Source organism: Chelonia mydas, chromosome 9 (genome assembly GCF_015237465.2).
Source record: "Chelonia mydas isolate rCheMyd1 chromosome 9, rCheMyd1.pri.v2, whole genome shotgun sequence".
NCBI classification, from domain to species: Eukaryota; Metazoa; Chordata; order Testudines; family Cheloniidae; genus Chelonia; species Chelonia mydas.
In genome coordinates, this window is record NC_057855.1 from 30,850,458 (window position 1) to 30,858,913 (window position 8,456).

Genomic DNA, 8,456 nt, shown 5'->3' on the forward strand with positions numbered 1-8,456 from the left:
ACTTGGGATGAATCCCACCTGGGGCAGAGGGGGGCCAGATGACACAGTGAGAGGTAATTTATGCCAGTCTGCAACAGCTTGGGGCACTCCACCCTAAAACATTAAATATGCAGGAGCTATGTGCCGGTTATGGCACAAACTAAATCATCTGTCGTCTGTTTAGCAACACGCTTCTTTCAAACAATAACCCATGGATGCCGTTCTAAGGCAAACTCCTCAATAGTATGTTTGTTTCCTCTAGCTGTATAGCAGGGGCATTGCTGAGCTAGGGCTTATAGAGCCATCATGTCATATGCTGCTGCTGGTCATCCTTTGACTTGCACTCACCCATGCTGGAGTCTGTGGCTAAGCATGCTAATCGTAAGCAGGAAGGCAGGCGCAATGGGGTCAGCCTGATACTTAGGATTATGCTGATCACTGCATAATTGGTCATCAATAAAAATGATGATAGATCTGGTAATTGAGGAGCCACTGCATTCTCCTTGCATCACCCAGATCAGTGTTAACACAGTTAACTCCTGAGCTACTCTGAACTGCACAGTGAGGTGTAGGTGACAGCAAATAGTCATTTAAAATCAGCTATGCCCTGCAATAGCAATTAAAGCATAATTATCATTATCCAGCAACAGGTAAGTGGGCAGGCCCAGGACAAGCCAGCAGCATCAAACCAGGGCAGCCTCTGCTGGAGGGGCTCCTCATGGAACCAGATGAAATCCAAATCTACCCTCCCCAGGGGAACCTCTAGTAGTGATCAGCAATTGCATGGCTGCCACCATCATGCCAAGTGTGAATCCCTCAGCTTCCAATGCAGACATTAATTGTTCCCCTTCCACAAAGGCATCTACAGGGTTGAATCTAGCCCCGGGAGTGGTGAATGTATTTATAATAGTCATTAATCCTCAGTTATCAATTTAAGCACATACAGCAGTCTTTCATCACCTGAATTTAACTCACTGAGAACACATATCCCAAGCTGCCTCCTTAGATTTAAGCAGTCTGCAAAGCTGTTAAGCCAGACTTGTATCAAAAGTCATTTTCTCAGCACGACATGTTTTAACTGAATGCACTAAATGGGATTAAAGAGAGTAAAACATAGCCAAATATAATTTGTATGTGTTCTGCGCCCGCTGAAAGCGACTGATTCCTGTAAGCACTTGGGAACAGCAGTCTGCTGTGCTGTTCACTGTAATCTGTGCTGAGAAGAGAGAGGTCCTTAGCCTCAATTAAGTTCTTTTAGTTCATCGCTCCCTGTGATATCAGGCAGCGTTAGTAGGTGTACAGTAAAAGAACAGGTCAGCTGAATATTAGGAAAATTTCCTACCAGTAACGTGAAACAGTCTGTAAATGGAAGTGATGGATGTCCCATTGCTTGAGTTACTTAAAACTGGACTAGACAAAACACTGGCAACTGTACAATAGAAAGCAATCTCTATTGGCAGTTGACCTAGATGTATTGGGTCTTTTCCAGCTCTAGTTATCATGATTGTGTGTTTACTCCTTATGTAGTAAACCCAATTTACCTTGTTAAATCACAAAGTGACAGAGATGTCTTGTTGTGATGCATTAAATTGCAGTTCTACTCTGCAAAGTGTCTGTAAAAATGAAATTGTTAGGTCACATGTTGATTACACATGTTCTCATGCACAATCGTCACCAGTAGTAAAAATGCTGCAGGCCAAATTGTCCTCAGTTAAATCTGTGCAAACCCTACTGATGGCTAATAGGGTTGGACAGATGTATCTGACAGCATCATTTGAAGGTAATGGGGTTGCACAACTGTAAGTGAGGGCATAACTGAGCTTGCAGAATGGTGATCATGTGTGAAAAATAAAGTAACCAGCTTGACTTTCAGATCTCAGGTAGAGGTTAAAATGCTGAGAGTTGGAGGAATGGGGTGGGGCAAAATACTTTGCCCTCTCTGCAGAAACATGATACTCATTTCTAAAGATGCCATGGATAGCAGCTGCCCACAGTGGATGCATTGTTGTGTATTTAACACAGTATTGTCAATTTCAAGCATTAAAAATACATGAGTCAGCTCCTCCCAAATCACAAAACTGGGTTAAAAATCATGAATTTTGTTTAAATAGTACATGGTGGGGACTTTTTATTTGCTTGCTGGTTTTGGAGCTTTTAGGGTCCACTCGATTAATGTTTTCAAGCTTTTCCCTGCAACCATGAATGTAGAAACTTTTTTTTAAAGAAAGCTTAAGAATCCACTGCTATTTCTTGATTCCAGCAGCTGAGGCTTTAAGAAAAACAACAAATATCACAAGACTCGTGATAAAATAGTCAGAGTTGGCAACATCATAGACAGACATATCTGCTAGCACAATCCTGCACAAAGGTAGGTGACTGCCTGGATACCTTCATTCCTTGTGAAAGGATTTGTGGTTGCTTGCACTCTCTCTCCTTCTGGCACCCTTGGCAGGATTTTTAGGGCCCAGTCCAGTGCTATCAAGGTTCCTTCCCTACTCTGAACTCTAGGGTACAGATGTGGGGACCTGCATGAAAGACCCCTTAAGCTTATTCTTACCAGCTTAAATTAAAAACTTCCTCAAGGTACAAACTTTGCCTTGTCCTTGAACCCTATGCTGCCACCACCAAGCGTGTTAAACAAAGAACAGGGAAAGAGCCCACTTGGAGATGTCTTCCCCCAAAATATCCCCCCAAGCCCTACACCCCCTTTCCTGGGGAAGGCTTGATAAAAATCCTCACCAATTTGCATAGGTGAACACAGACGCAAACCCTTGGATCTTAAGAACAATGAAAAAGCAATCAGGTTCTTAGAAGAAGAATTTTAATTAAAGAAAAAGTAAAAGAATCACCTCTGTAAAATCAGGACGGTAAATACCTTACAGGGTAATCAGATTCAAAACACAGAGAATCCCTCTAGGCAAAACCTTAAGTTAGAAAAAGACACAAAAACAGGAATATACATTCCATTCAGCACAGCTATTTTACCAGCCATTAAACAAAAGGAAATCTAACGCATTTCTAGCTAGATTACTTACTAATTTAAGGAGTTATGAAGAGCATTCCTGATCTGTTCCTGGCAAAAGCATCCCACAGACAGACAGACCCTTTGTCCCTGCCCCCCAAGGTTATCTTAGCTTCTTAACCCTTTGCAGGTGAAAGGGTTTTGCCTCTGGTCAGGAGGGATTTTATAGTTCTGTATACAGATTATCTCAGCTCTTGGTAACAAGATTCACATCAGCCTCAGGGTTAAACCCTGGCAAAGACCCTCAGAACTGAAAAGACTGCTGGGGAAGTTTGCAATAGCAGAAAACAGCCACAAACTTCCCTCTGTCACTTCCCTTTATATTTATGACAAATGCCTACTGAGATTTTGCATTGAGCTAAGTTGTAGTTAGATAGGACCGCTTGTGACTAGGAGACCAGTAATTTTATTGTATATTATAAAGTACCTCCTAGCATACCCAACAATCAAAAATGGTAGCTATATGCATGATACATTCTTTGTAAAGATCATAAAAGCAGACAGCTCATGAGAGGTGTTCAGCCCTATGCAGCATTAGCTTATTTGGTAATACTGTCCTATTTTTCCTTTCTGTTGAAGGCTTCAATTTCTACTTTGTGACACATTGGAGTAGAGGTAATTAAATGTGTCTGAGCAAACATGGCCATTTTGATAAGTATGATCATGTCTTACTGAACTACACTTGCCTTTCTAAATGAAAACAAATGGACTGTTATTTCATAAATTATAAATTTCTCTACATAGTCTCAAAATTGTGTAATAAATAGTTTACCTGTAAGGCTGACCACAAGTCATTGCAGGGAGCGGGTGGGGGGGAAATTGTAGACTACTCAGCCAAAATTCAATACCCAGAAAGATACTGGAATAAATTATTAAACAATCAATTTGTTCAAACCTAAAGGATAGTAAGGTGAGAAGTAATAGTCAACATGAATTTGTCAAGAAAAAATCATGCCAAACCTGCCTAATTTTCTTCTATGACAGAATAGCCAGCCTAGTGGACATCCTCATATGTCAACTAGGAAAATATGGTTTAGATACAATTATTATAAAGTGAATACACAACTGCTTAAAAGGCCATATTCAAAGTGCAGTTATCAATGGTTTGCTACCAAACTGGAATATGTATCTAATGGTGTCCCACCAGGGTCTGTATTCAATATCTTCAACAACTTGGATGCTGGCATAGAGAATATGCTTATAACGTTTGCAGGATGACATTCAGAGGACAGAATTAGAATCCAAAATGATCTTGATAAATTGGAGAATAGGTCAGCAATCAATATGATGAAATTAGATAAAGACAAGAGCAAAGTACTACACTTAAAAAGGAAAAAATCAAGTGCACAAACACAAAATGGGGAAAACTGGCTAGGCAGCAGAAAAGAATCTGGGGGTTACAATGGATCACAAATTGAATATGATTCAAAGTGTGATGTTACAATGAAAAAAGCAAAACTCATTCTGGGACATATTAACAGGAGCATCTTATGTAAGACATGGGAGGTAATTATTCTGCTTTACTTGGCACTGGTGAGGTCTCAGCTGCAGTACAGTGTCCAATTTTGAGCACCACACTAAGAAAGATGTGAACAAACTGGAGAAAGTTCAGAGGAGAGGAACAAAAACAATAAGAGTTTTTGGAAAGCATGATCTACGAGGAAAGGTTGAAAGAATTTGGCATGTTTAGTCTAAAGAAGAAAGACCTAAGGGGGGACATGATAACCATCTTCAAATATGTAAAAAGTTATTATGAATAGGACGATGATCAATTGTTTTCCATGTCAACTGACAAGAAATAACAGGCATAGTTTTCAGCAAGGGAGGTTTAGTTTAGATATTAGAAAAAACTTCATAGCAATAAGGATAGTTAAGCAGTGGAACAGATTGCCTAGGGAGGTTGTGGAATCCCTGTCACTGGAGGTTTTTAAGAACAGCTTTGAGAAACACCTGTCAGAGATGGTCTAGGACTAGGTACACTTAATGCATCCTTAGCGTGGGAGCAACAGACTAGATGACCTTCTGAGGTCCCTTCCAGAACTACATTTTTATGATTTTGAGCTAGAAAGAAGTAACATTTTTTCTCCACCTTTGGTCAACAGTTGTGGCTGCCCCAGGCACTCAGTAAATATGAAGGGCAGATTTTTTTTCTCCTCAGGCCTCTGTTAGAGTGTTTAGAGATAGGGATCTCTTTATGAACTTATGAAAAGTTTCAGTCATCCAGCCAGCGATCAGAAGCAATATCATGTGGGAAACCAACCACAATATAAAGAGTGAAGAGCAAATAGTTGAAGTGAACAGTTTATGAACTGTGTTGTAGGAGGAAAATTTTTATTTCTTTCATATTTGTATGTGGATACAAGATTAAGGGGTAATATAAGACTAAAATTTGCGTCAACTGAAGTGAACAAATTCAGTGCAGATTAACGAAACTTTTGCTTGAATCCTATGGTATAAGAAGAAGGAAATCCCTGGTGTTGGTGGAAATATGTTTTATCTGGATACTTCATTTCCCGCCCTAAACGGCTGTGTAATGTTGCTGTGCATAGTTGAACAGTTAGAGTATTCCACCCCAGAGATAGCAGCCCTTCAGTGATTCCTGTGGGTACACTATAGTCCGTAAAGTAAGATCGACTGCCTCTGTGAAATATATACCTTAGCTTCAGAAGAACCTAGCAACTTAATATGCAGTTTCCATATAGGATAGTGTATTGAGAAATGGAAATTTAACTCCCTCCTTATTCCACCTACTTGCAGAACTTGATAATGTACATGATTGTTTTAGCTGACATATTGCTTCAAGAAACGGAAGGCTGGGAAATTAGGGCATGAAATTTCCACACCGAATTATAAAGGTAATTGCTGTACAACCACAGTTCAAGTAGCACAAGCGTCAATACTGTTAGCTAATGCTAAATGTAAATATTCTGTTTTTCTTGTGCCCTACTTGGAAAAGTAGACATTAAAGAGCAAGCAGAACATATCCCTCAGGGGAGTGTTGAAAGAGGGGAAATAAAGGTTACAGTGCTTTAATATGCAGTTTCCTCATCACAGTTTGTGGGATATTGTTAAAGACGACGTCCTTCCTTTTTCAGGTGCATTTGAACTTGCAGAATTCATACCCTCAGTTGAAATGAAGGCACAAGTCTGAGGATTTGCACTTCTAATACATGATTGTGAATGCAAATCAGATCTAGGTTCAAGTATTCAGATTTTACAGTTTCTTTTGCAGTCACAAACTGTGCTCACAAAAAGAAGCTGAGCTAGAATAAAATTTGAGTCATGGTAGTAGCAAAAACTAAAGTCCCAGTCTAGGCTGAAGCCCCTTTGTCGAGGCATTGTACAAACACATAGGAAGATACAGCTCCTGCATTTAGATTGTTGGTTTTTCAGGGCAATGATAATGCCTTGTACAATGGGGTCCAGCTCTTAACTGGGATCTGTTGAACAAACCCTTTCACTGAATTGATCATGGCGATGCCTGTGACATACAGTGGATTCAGAAGCCAACAATACATACATGCAATTTGAATTATTCCTTCCACGCCGCACTCATCTATGCCCAGTGTTTTCAACTAGTGCATTGCACAAATACCTGGGTTTCTTAAATCCTTCGGAACTTTCTAGATTAGACTAACTTGAATAATCCAGTATTATCAGTAACTTCCATCACTTTGCTATTTCCCTCCCCTGCCTTCCCCACTACCACACTTACTTTCAGATCGTTGTTAAATGTACTAAACATCACCAACCACAGCAGTTATCCGTGGGGCTCCCCACTGTTAACCTTGTTCTGCACATAAACTTGGCCATTTATTTTTGCTCTTACTTTATAATCACTGAACCAGTTTTTAATCTATGCATGGACTAAACCTCTCATCCCATAGCTACTAGCAATCTTTAATAGTCTTCTGTTCAGCTGCTGAGAAAGCTAATATGTAAAAATCATCAAGATTTCAACAGCCTCCTTTAGGATTAATTTAAGATTGTGCATGAGGAAAAGAAGAGATTATGTGAGGTTCTTTCCTTATTCCTTTTATGAACTTGCCTATGCTCAGCATTTGCGGCTGACTAGCAAGCAGTGCACATACTGACTATAATAGAACATATTGTATAAATATGCCAACCAAAGCCATCAGAAATGTTTTATGGCTAATATTCATTGCAACTTTAGTTCTGTGTTGTAATGAAGGTGCGAACCCCCTCAAAAGGTTAGATTTAGGGCCAAAAGTTTGAATCCACACCTTTGCTTCAATTAACTATGACAAGCCTCAGGAAACAAAATCACCTTTAACTTCAGTGGAAACTACCTTTCCAAGCTTGCAAGTTGCCACCTGGGGGTAGCTGGTTGTAGTGGCGGTGTATCAGATATTGCCTTTCTTTTTAAGATTAGAGATTTGAAACAACGGATGGTGGGAAAGATTGTACATTTGTTTGATAGATTAAATTGTTCGCAATAAATGGTTAACTAAACTGCCCTGTCAGGGATGCCGTTACAATGCCGTGTGTCTGTGTTCAATTGCACACCTGCTCTACATGCCTACTATTGCAAATTCATATACTAGACAGGATTAAACAGGCTAAATGGTTGAGCAGGAATAAGAGTGTACACCTGATTATTAAGAGACAGACCTCTGTTATAAGCTAGTTTTCATACAAAAGTCAGTCAGTTGAGGCAATTTATATTTAAGTTGTGCTGACTGTAACAGAATGTTCCTGATCTAATGACCATTTTAATTATATAGATTCTTTAATCTTAAGAAAGTCATAAATCTGATTATAGTACCATCCAAACACTGGTTAGAAGCGAAGACGACCTCTGAGTTGAAAAGATAGAGGGAGGGAGATAAAGACAATTAAACTAGTCCTCATGAATTATGGGTGAGGACGCAGTATATAAAAGTCCTAGAACTTGCCTGGATCAGATGGCCAAAAAGACCTAACTAAGCGTAATTTTATTTATTGACTTTTTAAAAATTCTCCAGAGGAAGACGTAAATTACTTCTGGTATTGACCCGCTACTTAATTTAAAACATCTGTACCCAACAGCTTTTTGGGGGATCTCTGAGAACATAAAATCTAATCAATACAGCTCTCCAAAAACGGTGGCATTGTGCTTTACACACATCCTCAATGGGTGCCAAATTTTCACCCTTCCAATAAACCACCCCCAAAAATTTCAAATACCATTCCACATTTGCACGTAGAATTAACTGTTTTGCATGCCCATAAAAAACTGAGGCATATTTTTCAGAGGCATTTTCTGAGGCCAATTGAAAATATGGCCCACTGTGGTATTGGCTTAGTTTACAAACATGCTTTTATTATTATTAGCACTGTGGAGCCAATGTAGCTGTGAAAAAGCAAACTATAATTTATTCTGTTTCATGCATCAGCAAGCAAGTTGCTATGTTTTGTTGCTAAAACCTTTATTGTTGTCTTTGTTTGGCAGTCT